Consider the following 13,987-nt stretch of genomic DNA (forward strand, 5'->3'; position numbering starts at 1 on the left):
TCTGTATATCTCCCTAGGTGTCTGACTACATGAATGTCTGTTCAAGTTTCTTTGTTTGCTGGACGGTTGGTATCTATAGGTTTTCAGTATGTGTGTGCTGTGTCCTTCTAAAAATGCCTGTCTGCATACATGTACTGCGTCTATGTGCATGAATGTGTAAGCATGTGCCAATATGGAGAGGAATCTGTCTTCCTTCGATGTGTCAGTGTCTTTGTGTATATGTGTGTCTCAGTGTGGGGGATGCTTGTGGGCATGTCTGCCTCAATAGGTGAGTAATCTGTTTCAGTGTCTATGACTATTTTTTGGTGTTTGTGTGTCAATTTCTGTCAGCTCCATTTTTAGGGGGAGGGGCTAGCTCAGCAGTATTAAATCTTCCCTAGAGTCAGACCCACAAACAAGAATCCACTCCCACAGACTGCCCAGTCCTGACTGGAGTCTGGGCTCTTTATTTCCCTTTCCCTCCCCCACCCTCCTGATGAGGACACACTCATTTCTTTCAACCTCTCCCTCATCTCTCAGCCTCTCCCCCTCCAGTTCCGAATAAGCTCACGACGTCAACACTTTCCTGACCCAAAGTGGAGTGTTAATCGCCCCCCTCCCCCGCAATGCCCTTCTCCGTATCAGGCTGGCCTGAAACTGCCTTTGGAACTCCACTCCCCACCCGAGCCTCTAGCGGGGCAGGGATGCCAAATCCCTACCAGGAACCCCGAGGCACCCCTCCCTTTCACCAGAGGGACAGCTCCAGTCAATCTGGAACCCCAGCTCCGACTGGGTCCCCCGAAGGACTAGGCTGGGGTAGAGGGATTCCCTTAGCAACACCTTCCCAGGCCTGGGTCCCCAGCTTTTCGCGCACGTCCCACTCCCCCAAATCTGAAATCCCAACCTCTTTCCAGCCATCCCCTCGGGCAGGACCCAGGCGTCCGGACTTCCAGCCTCAGAGGGTGGAGAGGTAGGTAGGGCTACCTGAGGCTCGGGAGAAGACTTTGATTATACCCGTCTCTTTTTTTTTTTCTTCTCTGTTCTCCCGCGCAGCCAGGGGAAGCAACTTGGTCAAATCAACGGAAAACTCATTCTCTCCCAGCCCCAGTTACTCCGCGCCCGCGCCGCAGGGTTCCGCTCGGGAACCTAGCCCCCGCTTCATGGCGTCAGGACCCCGGGGAACCCGCCGCGGGCCGCCGGTCCCCCGTTCCTCCCTGAGTGGAAGTCCTGTTCACCAGCTCCAGGGTGGGAGTCGAGTCTCGGGCGGACTGGAGCCCTTACCTTGGGAGAAAGTATCCGAGAGAGTGAGGATCCAGATGAGGAGGCTCAGCATGCTGTCTGCCCGCCGTGCGCCCGCCCGCGGCTGGGCCCGGAGTTGGCGACTGAGCCAGAGGAGATGGCTGGGGAGGAGGAGCCCGGACCGCCCCCGCCCGCTCCCGCCCCCTGCACACACGCGCACTCGACACACTCGTTCGCACAAACTCACTTCCCTTCCCTCCTCTCTCTCTATCTCTCTTTCCTTCCAGTCCGGTTCTTCGCTCTCCCTCGTTCCCTCCTCCCCTCCCCCCGCCCCTTGTATTATTTCTAACCTCAAGCTTTAGCTCTCTGGGTTTCTGTAATCTCTGCCCTCCCATTCTCTATCCTTCTCCTCTTTTCCCTCTTTCCCTCTTTCCCTCCTCCCTCTTCCACAGTCCTCCTCCTCCTCCTCCTCCAACCCACGCGCGCGCGCGCACATACGCACGCCACTCGCTGGAACGCAGACGGTAAGAGCAAAGAGAAAAAAAGGAATCGAGGGCAAAGGCAAAGGGGGTAACAAACGTGACAATCGCGGGCACTGGGACAGGGACGACTGACAATTGCTTACTGGTTCCTCTCTCGCATTTATATTCACAGTCTTGGTCCCGGGCTACTGGACTAGGCAGTGGATTACGGAGGCTGGGCATGGGCTAAGGACAAATCTCTAGTCCAGAGGAGGACAGTGATGGGGAAGGAAGTGTGTGTTAGTGCATCTGTGTTTGGGTGTGTGTAAGTGTGTTTGGGAGAGTTCTTAACCTGGCCAGATGGCTCAGTGGATTGGAACTGCCTCCCCCGGAGCATAAAGGTTGCTGTTGGATCCCCCAGTCAGGGCACCTAACCTAGGTTGTGTTCGATTCTGATTCAGAAAGAGTAGGAGAGGCAACAGAACTCTCTCTCCTCCTTCCTCTCTAATATCAATAAAGATGCTCAGATGAAGATTTAAAAAGAAAAACCATAAAACCCTTTTCTTGTGTTTTGTTTTCCTTGTTAATACCACACTCAGAATTCCACACCCAAGTTTTCCCAAACTGGGAAATTTTAATTGACTAATGAATGATGGGGAGGTATTCCTTCCTCTCCCTAGAGAGCTGCAGAATCTGCTTCCTGGATCCTCCTGGAGCCCCTGCCAGGACGTCTTCCCCAGCACACAGCAAAGCCAGGTTAAGTGTTGGAGTCCTCCACTGGTCCTTGCAGAGAGAAAGGTGCAGTTGACTCCTTCTTTCATCGTGGGCATCCAGTTGGAGAACATGCTTTGAAGGGCGAAGGTGAGGGCAGCCGCAGGGAAATCTCTAAGCAGGAAGGAGTTTGAGATTCTTTGGGGTGGAAAGATCTAGGTACTGGGAAGGGAGAGCATTCAGTAGGGGTCTCCTTCTTAGGAACCCAGTTTGGCCACCGGCTCCTCTAACCAGATGTTTCTGCTCACAGGGTTGCTGGGGATGCGAGGACATCTGGATCCTAGGATCTAAGTTGAGGAGAAATAACATGAATTGCACAACTTTGCAATACTGTGTTAATCTAGAGAGGTCTCCACTTATTCCTTATCAGATTCTAGGTCTCCTGCATCACTAACAAACAACTGCCAAGATTGCTCCACTTTGGCCCCTGTGAGGCCATGCATTAGCTCTCTGGTGCCCTCTGCTGGTGAAGGGCAGCCACACTCAAGTGATCTAGACACATAGACACACAACTAGAGGATACAGAAACACAGGCAGAAAAACACACAAGCTTATGTTCAGAAGCACATTATGCATTGATCCATAAAGTCCTTCATATGTTCAAAAACACATATGTATAGGCAAACAGAGTTTAAAAACAAAGAGCCATACCTACCCCAGAGAAATAGAAATGTAATCCCAAATACATACAACCGCACACCAATGTGCATATACATAAGAGATTTGCACTTACTAATTCATTAATCATGCATTCCACAGGTACTTCTCCACAGTCTGCTTATGTTTTAGTTACAATGCTAGGCCTTGGAGATACAACAATGAACAAAATATTGACAAATCCCTCCCTCATAGTGTTTAATTTTGTAGGGGATTAAGAAGCAGTAGATCCCTGGCTGGTGTGGCTCAGTAGATTGAGTGCCAGCCTGCAAAGCAAGCGGTCGCTGCTTCAATTCCCAGTCAGGGCACATACCTGGGTTGCCGGCCAGGTCCCCAGTGGGAAGCATGCAAGAGGCAACCACACATTAATGTTTCTCTCCCTCTCTCTCTCCTTCCTTGCCCCTCTAAAAAAATAAATAAAGAAAAATCTTTTTAAAAAACAAGAGGCAGTAGAAAAATATAAAATACACAAGGTTGTAGTAAATGTTATGAGACAAATAAAACATGACAAATGAATAAGGAGTGGGAGGGAGGGAGAAACTTTTTCTCATAAGTAGTTACAGAAAAATGCTCTGCTCAAGTAACATTTAAGCAGACATTTGAAGGAATTGGAAACTAAAGGATTCAGGCTTCTGCAAAGAGAATGTAGCAGGTAGGTGGTAATAGCAAGTGAAAAGGACCGGAGGTAGTGGTACTCTTGGAGTATCAGCAAGACAGCCTTTTTACTCTGCATGAAGGTACATGGAAGGGAGGTGCATGGTAATACTGATTGAGGAAAATGTTAAGAAAAAGCTCAGGAGCAAAGAAAGTATTCTTAGCTTAGTGCTTCTTGCCCACTTCCCAGCTTCTGATAGTCAGGTTTGATGGTTACTCTCAGTATGAGGAAGGACTGGGTTATCAAAGCTTTTACTCCTCCTCAGATCTCTTATCTCACCTCCAAACCCTAGCAAGAGAGGAACTAAATTTCTCCATATTCTTAGCAGTAATCCTACCTCTCCTGGTCCCTTAATTTTGTTACCCCTCACTTTAATCTCAAATCCTTAACAGCTCAGTTCATAGTATGAACCCTGAGAAAGAAGACACCTACTAAGAAGACTCCTCTTAGCTAACTGGGCTCAAAAAACAAACAAAAAATCAACCCAGCAGTTATTTCTACAGAGGGACCTCTCTCACACACAAATAGCAGTTCAGGGAGAAGCCTGCACTGAAATGCTTGCCTTTTCACTGAACTGCTTGTTTGCAGCGTGTTCCTGTCATCTAAGCCAGTCCTTATAGAGGAGTTCCTGGTATCACATTTAGACCAATAGAATTGAGGCTTTTTCCCCATCCAATCGAAACTGTGCAGCTCTGACCAACCACAGCACCTCTATTCTGACCAATCAGAACAGTGTCTTTTGGTCCAATCAAATCTCAAAAATTTAAAGCCTTCATTTCCATGAAGAGAGACCAGGGACCAGGGGTGGCAAGTTCTACTTACATAAGCCAGCTCCCCTCTGGCTCTGGAAGCCCACTTTCCCTTTCAACCAAAGACTGAAGACTGTGTTTCCCTGGCTGAGCTGAAACACAGTTGTCTCACTGGAGCAGAATGCAGCAGACCAGTGCAGCACAAAGCAGACAAGCAAAGGGCAAAGCTGTCTAGCTGGAGAGGGGCCTGGCCCCAGGTCTCTCTGGCCTCCCAGTGGCTACCTCACAGCCATGCTGTTTTCACAGCTGTGCTGCATCACAATTGAGCTGTTTTGTACAAAGTTTCCTTTTTCACCACACCCAAATAGGGAATTCCTATTGGTGTTAAATTGAATTGCCAAAGACCATAGTTGAGAATAGCAAACATAGTTCTTCAGAATCCCTTCTACGTGAGCCACTCAAAATCCCAGTTTCCAGAGCTTAAGACCCCAACTCTAGCTAGTGGTCCTCAACATCAGCTGTGTATTTGAATCTCCTGAGGGGCTTTTTAAAACAGCAGTGACCTTACCTCACTCGTGAAGAGGAATTGTCCTGGGGTGAAGCCCCAAGCATGAGCATTTTAAAACACCTCCCAAGGTACTGATTGTAGTGGGTGGCCAGGGTTGAGAATCACTGAGCTAAGCAAACCCCTGCTTTCTAGATATTGCCCGCAGCAAATCTGCACACCACAAAGGGCTATACTCTCTTCCTTCCACAAGCAGTTCTGTTTATTGCAGATCCTACATCATCCTCCCCTCCTTCAGGGGAGAATGCCAATAAAGCTTCTTCAAAATTTGCTCCATTCTCATCTCTCTCACACTAGTGTTCACAATTCTATCTAATTGGATTAGCTGAGTCTGCTGAAGTCTAATCAGGTAACTCATCAAACTGGGAGCATCCTGGGGCTGAGTCCCCAGTATGAGACAGATGTTCTGAAAAGAAAGGCCTGTCATCAGACTTGACATACTTACCCAGGTGAGGATATCAGTCTCCACTATCAAACTTGGGGATCCTTGGGGGAAAGGGCTATGCTCCTTTAGTCTGGACCTCCCTGAGGGTAGGGAAGAATCCCAGTACTTCCCTCCCATCAGAGAAGCAATAGAGTACTTACAAACAAATACATGGGCCCTAAAACCAGGCCAAGAAAATTCTAGTCTAGCTTCTTCCCCTTATTTTTTTTTGGAAATTTACATTTTATTTTTAAAAATTTTACTTGTTTGTTTTTAGAGAGAAGGGAAGTGAGGGAGAAAGAGAAAGAGACAAGCATTGATGTGTGAGAGAACATCTATCGGTTGCTGACTGGGAACCAAACCTGCAACCCAGGCATGTGCCCTGACTGGGTATCAAACTGGCGACCTTTTGGTTTGCAGGTCGACACCCACCCAACTGAACCATACTGGTCAGAGCTTACATTTTATTTTTTATTTATTGATTTTACAGAGAGGAAGGGGGAGAGAAAGAGGGGAGGAAGAAACATTGATTTGTTGTTCCAATTATTTGTGCATTCATTGGTTCACTTGTGTGTGTCCTGATGGTGATCAAGCTCTCATCCTTGGCATATGGGGACAATGCTCTAACCAACTGAGCTACCAGGCCAGGGTTTGCCCCTTACTTTATGTAACATTGGCAGTTTATTTACCTAACCTCTCCAATCCTTGGTTATTTCATCTGAAAACAGGAATGATAAGGGTATTTATGGAGTGGTGATGAGGATTAAGTGAGTCAATATCCATATAGCTCCAAGAACAGTGCTGGGCACACAGTGAGTAGTAGACGCTAGCTATGATTATTCTTGGTCTGAGAGTTCCCCAAAGTAGAAACCTTTCAAATCTTCCTTTTGCAGAATCAATTTTCATTTTCATGTACAGGGACCAGCCCAGGTAGAGGCAGAAAAAAAGGAGGAAAGCAGCAAAAGTTTATATATGGAGTTAGGAGGAATATTAAAAACATTTTTTTTATTTTTAAATCATGTTTATTCTATAAGAGTTGTCTCAATTTTTCCCCCTTCTCCCTCCTCCACCCATCCCATCCTGTCCCCCGCTCCCACAGTCAATTCCCACTCTGTTTTCCACATCTATGGGTCATTCATACATATTCTTTGTTTAGTCCCTTCTCCTTTTCACCACTGTCCTCCTTGCCCATCCCCTCTGGTCACTTTCAGTCTGCTCCATAGTTCCATGCCTGTGGTTTATTTTGTTCGTTAGTTTATTTTGTTGAATAGATTCCACTTATAAGTGAAATCATATGTCTTTCACTGACAGGCTTATTTCATTTAGCATAATATTCTCCAGTTCTATCCATGTTGTTGCAAAACATAGGAGTCCCTTCTTTCTTTTTTTTAAAATGCAGATTAATTTTATTTATTTTTTAAATGTCAAAATCCATTATAAGATATTTAAAAATTTAAATCCATTATAAAATCTCAGCAATTAAAACACTATGACACCAGCACAGAAATAATCAAGTAGACCAATGAAATAAAATGAGCATTCTAGAAACAAATGTATGTGTCTAACAATGTAATATATGATGAAATTGATATTTCAGGTCAGTGGGGAAAATAAGACTCATTCAATAAATAAGGTGCATGGACCACTATTACTTGAAATAAAACAAATATAGAGCACTATTTCACACATTATACAACAAACATTCAGGTGAGTTTCCAATATGTAAAATCTAAAGTTTTAAGAGAAAATACAAATTAATATTTTTCTTAACTTGAAGTAAAATATTAAAACCCAGAAGCTATAAAGTAAAACATTGACAATATGACTATATTAAATATTTAGGACTACATAGTACTATACATATTTTAAAAAGTTAAAGGGCAGGTAATAGAATAAGAAAATATTTGCAACACATCTAAAAAAGGTTAAGAGTTTTGTTGGGTTTTTTTTCCTGGAAAATAATTCTACAAACACTTAATAAAAAAATGGATAAAGAATACCAAAAAGCCATTTAAAGCTTTTTAAAAATAATAGAAATAGGTAAGAAATATACAAAAACAGGTTTAGTTTCAACAAATAATAAAGTAACAATTAAAATAACACATCACTGTCACAATCAGACTAATAAATATTGATGACTGTGAAAAGAACTGGGTATTCACAGACTCTTTTTCTTCATTTTTTAAAGCAGTCCTTTTAGCATATCTTGCAATGCTGGTTTGGTGGAGGTGTATTCTTTTAGCCTTCTTTTGTCTGGGAAACTCCTTATTTTGCCTTCCATTTTAATTGAGAGCTTTGCTGGGTAGAGCAGTCTTGGTTGCAGTCTTGGTTGCTTTTCATGACTTGGAATATTTTTTGCCATTCCCTTCTGGTTTGCAGTGTTTCTATTGAGAAGTCAGCTGCTAGCCATACCGGAGCTCCCTGATATGTTACCAATTCTTTCTCCCTTGCTTCCTTTAGTATTCTCTGTCTTTGATATTTGCCAGTTTAATGATGATGTGTCTTGGAGTGGGCCTCATTGGGCTCCTCTTGAATGGGACCCTCTGTGCTTCCTGGACTTGTGTGACTTTTTCTCTCCTCCAATTAGGGAAGTTTTCCATAATTACCATTTCAAGCAGGTTCTCTATCCCTTCCTCATCCTCTTCTCCTTCTGGTATCCCTATTATACAGATATTATTTCGTTTCATGTTGTCCTGCATTCCCTAACCGCCTCCTCTTTCTTTCTGAGTCTTTTATCATTTTCTTTCTAGCCAGGATTCCTTTCAAGGTCCAGGGACAGGGATCCAATTCTAATTCTCTGAATATGATGTGACAGATAGGCCTTCCTGCTTGTGATGGCTACACTCTAGGCCAACGGTATTCCTCTCTGCTCGTACCAGCTTTCCAGTTTCTGCGTCAGGAAATAGGTTAGCCATAACTGCTAGGCAGGGTCTGGCTACTTTCAGCAGCATTTCCTAAATAGACAGATAGAGAACATTAACTTAATGTCTCTCCAGTGCCCGTATTCCAGTCTTCAAGACTCAGCCAGCAATGAGGCCTGGCACCAAGTCCTCCTCCATAAGGCCATGGAAGTTTCCCCTCCTCTACCAGCCTTCAGCTGGGAGCCTTTATTTCCCCCATCTCACTCTAAGTCTTCCCCATGTAAAGACCAAATAGTTCCAGGGTAGAGCAAATCCTGAGGACGAAGTTGCCCGTTAGGGGGAAAAAATTATAGAAAACTACCTACTTCTTCAGTGGTCTTCCTTCAACAATGGTACCTTCAGCCCTGGCTGATATTGTACAGTGGATTGAGCACTGGCCTGCGAAACAAAAGGATGCCAATTGGATTACCAGTCAGGGCGCATGTCTGGGTTGTGGGCTAGGTCCCCAGTAGGGAGCATGTGAGAGGCAACTGATGGCTATATCTCTCCTGCACTGATGTTTCTTTTTCAAAAAAAAAAAAAATTAATTGATTGATTTACTTTTAGAGAGAGGGGAAGGGAGGGAGGAAAAAGAGTGCAAGAAACATCAATATGCAAGAGATACATCAATCAATTGCCTCTTTCATGCCCCCAATTGGGGACCTGGCCCGCAACCCAGTCATGTGCCCTGACTGCAAACCAAACCAGTGACCCTTTGGTTCACAGGCCCGAGCTCAATCCACTGACCCACACCAGCCAGAGCTGAACTGATGTTTCTTTCCCTTTGTTTAGCCCTCCCTTCCCACCTCTCTCTAAAAATCAATAAATAAATATATTTTAAAAACTTAAAAAACTAATGATACCTTCAGAGAGTAAGACGGTGGCTGCCAGAGCATGGGGAAAGGGGAAAAGAGGTGGCATTAGTCAAAGGTACAAAGTTTCACTTATACAAGGTGAATAAGTCCTAAAGATCTACTGTACAGCATAGTACCTATAGTTAACCAGCAGTAAGCATTGTATACTTAAAAATCTGCAAAGAGGGTAGGTCTTATTTTAAGCATTCTCCTTTGTAAATTTATTATTGTTATTTATTTATTTATATTGTTCAAATACATTTGTCTCCATTTACCCACCACCACTTTCCTCAGCCCCACCAACCCCCACATCCCTGCTTCAATCCTTCACCATTTTGGCTTTGTCCATGTGTCCTTCACACATGTTCCTTGATTTGACCCTTCCCATTTCTTTCCCCATTACCCACCTGCCTCCTTCCCTCTCGTTTCGGTTTGTTTCTTTTTTCTTTCAATGTTGCTGGTTATATTTTCCATACTTGTTTGTTTTATTGATTAGGTTCTACTTATAGGTGAGAGATATGGTATTACTCATTCACCCCCTGGCTTATTTCACTTAGCATAATATTTTCCAATTCCATTCATGCTGTCGGGAAGTGTAGTAATTCTTTCTTTCAGCTGTGTAGTATTCCATTGTGTAAATGTACCATAGTTTTTTGATCCACTCAACTACTGATGGGCACTTAGGTTGCTTCCAGCACTTGCCTATTGGAAATTAGGCTGCTTTGCACATTGGGGTGCATAGGTTCTTTTGAATTGGTGTTTCAGGATTCTTACGATATAATCCCAGCAGTGGAATCACTGGGTCAAAACGCAGTTCGATTTTTAGCTTTTTGAGGAAATTCCATACTGTTTTCCACAGTGGCTGCACAAGTCTGCATTCCCACCAACAGTTTACTAGGGTTCTCTTTTCTCCACAGCCTCGCCAGCACCTGTGGTTTGTTGATCTTTTGAAGATGGTCTTTCTGACCGGTATGAAATGATATCTCATTGTAGTTTTAATTTGCATTTCTCTGATGGCTAGTGATGCTGAGCATCCTTTCATGAGTCTCTGGGCTCTGTATATGTCCTCCTTGGAGAAGTGTCTGTTCAGGTCCTTTGCCCATTTTTTAATTGGATTGTGGGGTTGTGTGAGTTCTTTATATATTTTGGAGATCAAACCCCTGTCTGAAGTATCATCAGCAAATATATTTTTCCATATGGTTGGTTCCCTTTTCATTTAACTGATGTTTTGTTTAGCCGTGCAGAAACATCTTATTTTGATGAAGTCCCAATTGTTTATTCTTTCCTTTATGTCCCTTGCTCTAGGAGACATATCAGTGAAAATATTGCTGCATGAGATATCTGAGAGTTTTCTGCCTATGGTCTCCTCTAGGACTTTTATGGTGTTGCAACTTATATTTAAGTCTTCTATCCATCCTGAGTTTACTTTTGTGTATGGTGTAAGTCGGTGGTTGAATTTCAACTTTTTGCATGTAGCTGTCCAGCTCTCCCAACACCATTTGTTGAAGAGGCTACTTTTACTCCATTTTATGCTTCTGCACCCTTTGTTGAATATTAATTGACCATGAAGATATGGGTTTATTTCTGGGCTCTCTATTCTGTTCCACTGATCTACATGTCTGTTCTTATGCCAGTACCAGACTGTTTTGATTACAGCGGACTTGTAATATAGTTTGATGTCTGATATTGTGATCCCTGCTACTTTATTCTTCTTTCTGAAAATTGCTGAGGCTATTTGGGGTCATTTATGGTTCTATGTAAATTTTTAAAATGTTTGTTCTATATCTGTGAAATACATCATTGGTATTTTAATAGGGATTTTGTTGAATCTATAAATTGCTTTGGGTAATATGGGCATATTGGTGATGTTAATTCTTCAAATCTATAAACACTGTATATGCTTCTATTTATTTGTGTCTTCCTTAATGCCATTCTTCATCGTTTTATAGTTTTCTGCGCACAGGACTTTTACCTCCTGTACTCCTAAGTACTTTATTTTTCTTGTTGCTATAGCAAAATGGGTTTTCTCCCCCTGATTTCTGCTTCTGATATTTCATTGTTGGTCTAAAAAATGCCTTTGATTTCTGAATATTGACTTTATATCCTCCTGCTTGCCAAATTCACTTATTAGGTAGAGTAGTTTTTTGGTGGAGTCTATGGGGTTATCTATGTACACTATCATGTCATCTGCAAACAATGATAGTTTTAATCCCTACTTTACAATTTTGAAGCCTTTTATTTCTTTTTCTGGTCTAATCGCTGTGGTTAGAAATTTCAGTACTATGTTGAATAAGAGTGGCGAAAGGAGACATCCATGTCTTGTTCCCAATATTAGTGGGAAAGCTTTTATTTTTTGCCCATTGAGGATGATGATGGCTGTAGATTTTTCATATATGGGCCTTATTATGTTGAAGTATGCCCCCTTTATTCCCACTTTGTTGAGTGTCTTTTTCAAAAATCGGTGCTGTACCTTATCAAATGCTATTTCCACATCTATTGAGATGATCATGTGGTTTTTGTCTTTCCTTTTGTTTATGTGATATATTACATTTATTGATTTGTGAATACTGAACCATCCTTGCATCCCTGGGATGAATCCCACTTGATCATGGTGGGTGATCTTTTTAATGTATTGCTGGATGTGGTTTGCTAATATTTTGTTGAGGATTATACTGTCTATGTTCTTCAGTGCTATTGCCCCATAGTTTTCTTCCATGGTTGTGTCTTTATTTGGTTTGGGATTAGAATGATACTGGCCTCATAAAAAGAGTTTTGGAGTCTTCCCTCTCCTTGGGTTTTTTAAAATAACTGAGATGGACAGGGGTGGGCTGTTCCTTAAATGTTTTGTAAAATTCTCCTGTGAAACCATCTGGTCCAGGGCTTTTATGTGCCGGGAGTATTTTGATTACTGCTTCAGTTTTACCAGCTGTTATCGGTCTGTTCAGGCTTCCTGCCTCTTCTTCATTCTGTGTTAGAAGGTTATATTTTTCTAGAAATTTTTCCATTTCATTAAGTTTTTCAAATTTCTTGACATATAACTGTTCATAGTAATTTCTTACAATCCTTTGTATTTCTGTGGTATCAGTTGTTTTTTTCCTCCTTCACTTCTGATATTATTTATTTGGGTCCTCCCTTTTTTTTCCTTGATGAGTCTGCCTAAAGGCTTGTTGATTGTGTTTATCTTTTCAAAGAACCAGTTCTTAGATTGGTTGATCCTTTGAATTGATCTTTTAGTCTCTATGTCATTAAATTCTGCTCTGATCTTGATTACTTCCTTCCTTCTACTTGCTCTCGGATCTGTTTGTTGTTTCTCCAGTTCTTGCAACTGGCAGGTTAGGTTGTCTTTATGAAATGTTTCTATCTTTTTTAGGTAGGCCTGTATGACTATGAACTTCCCTGTGACGACTGTCTTCGCTGAGTCCCATAGGTTTTTGACTGTAGTGTCTTCATTTTTATTTGTTTCCAGAAACTTTTTGATTGCTTCTTTGGTCTCATAATTGACCAATTCATTGTTCAATAGCGTGTTATTCAGTATCCATGAGTTTGAATGTTTTTTAGTTACTTCCTTGAGACTGGTTTGTAGTATCAAGCCCTTGTGGTCCAAGAAAATGATTGTTATGATTTCAATCATCCTGAATTTTTCAGGCTTGTTTTGTGTCCTATCATGTAGCCCAGCTTCAAAAATATTCCATGTGAATTTGTAGAGACTATGTATTTTGCTTCTTTGGGATGAAAGGTTCTCTATATGTCAGTTAAGTCCATTTGATCCAATGGATCTCTCAGTTCCACAATATCCTAGTCAATATTTGTTTGGAAGATCTATCCTTTTTTGAGAGTGGGGTGTTAAAATCCCCTGCTAATAGTGTGCTGCTGCCCATATTTTTCTTGAAGTCTTCCAAGATTTTCCTTACATATTGGGATGCTCCAATGTTGGGTGCATATAGGTTTACAAAGTTTGTTTTTTTTGATGGTTTCTTTCTTGAGTATTATAAAGTGTCTTTCTGGGTCTTTTATTATGGCCTTTGTTTTGAAATCTATTTTGTCTGATATAAGGATTACTACCCCTGCTTTTTTTTTTTCCTGTTCATGTGCCTGGAATATGTTTTTCCATCCCTTTACTTTCAGTCTGTCTACGTCCTTTGTTCTCAGGTGAGTTTCTTGTAGGCAGCATATGTGAGGAACATGTTTTCTTATCCTTTCAGCTATCCTATGTCTTTTGATTGGTGCATTTAATCCATTTACATGTAAAGTTATTATTGATAGGTACTTATTCATTTTTTTCCCTTTGTACCTGTGTTCCTCTCTTTCTCACTCTTTTTCTATATCTTCTTAAAGCAGTCCCTTTAGCATATCTTATAATGCTGGGATGGTACAGGTCTATTCTTTTAGCCTTTTGTCTGGGAAATTCCTTATTTTGCCTTCCATTTGAATTGAGAGCCTGGCTGGGTAGAGCAGTCTTGGCTTCAGGCCCTTGCTTTCCATGACTTGGAATATTTTTGCCACTCCCTTCTGGTTTGTAGTGTTTCTGTTGAGAAGTCAGCTGCTAGGAGTATCGGGGCTCCCTTGTAGGTTACTACCTCTTTCTCCCTTGCTTCCTTTAGGTTCTCTGTTTGTCTTTGATATTTACCAGTTTAATGGTGATGTGTCTTGGAGTGGGACTCATTGGGTTTCTCTTGAATGGGACTCTCTGTGCTTCCTGGACTTGTGTGACTTTTTCTCTCCTCCAATTAGGC

At 42.2% G+C, this 13,987-nt stretch overlaps 1 pseudogene; it reads left to right on the top strand.

The window, feature by feature from the left end:
• The first annotated feature begins 252 nt into the window (after positions 1–252).
• Positions 253–13,987, top strand: part of LOC129062088 (myb-related protein B-like) — a 63,111-nt pseudogene continuing 49,376 nt past the window's right edge.

The sequence above is a fragment of the Pteronotus mesoamericanus genome, unplaced genomic scaffold (assembly GCF_021234165.1).
Source record: "Pteronotus mesoamericanus isolate MK-2021 breed Mesoamerican mustached bat unplaced genomic scaffold, CSHL_Meso_final scaffold_705, whole genome shotgun sequence".
Taxonomy (NCBI): Eukaryota; Metazoa; Chordata; class Mammalia; order Chiroptera; family Mormoopidae; genus Pteronotus; species Pteronotus mesoamericanus.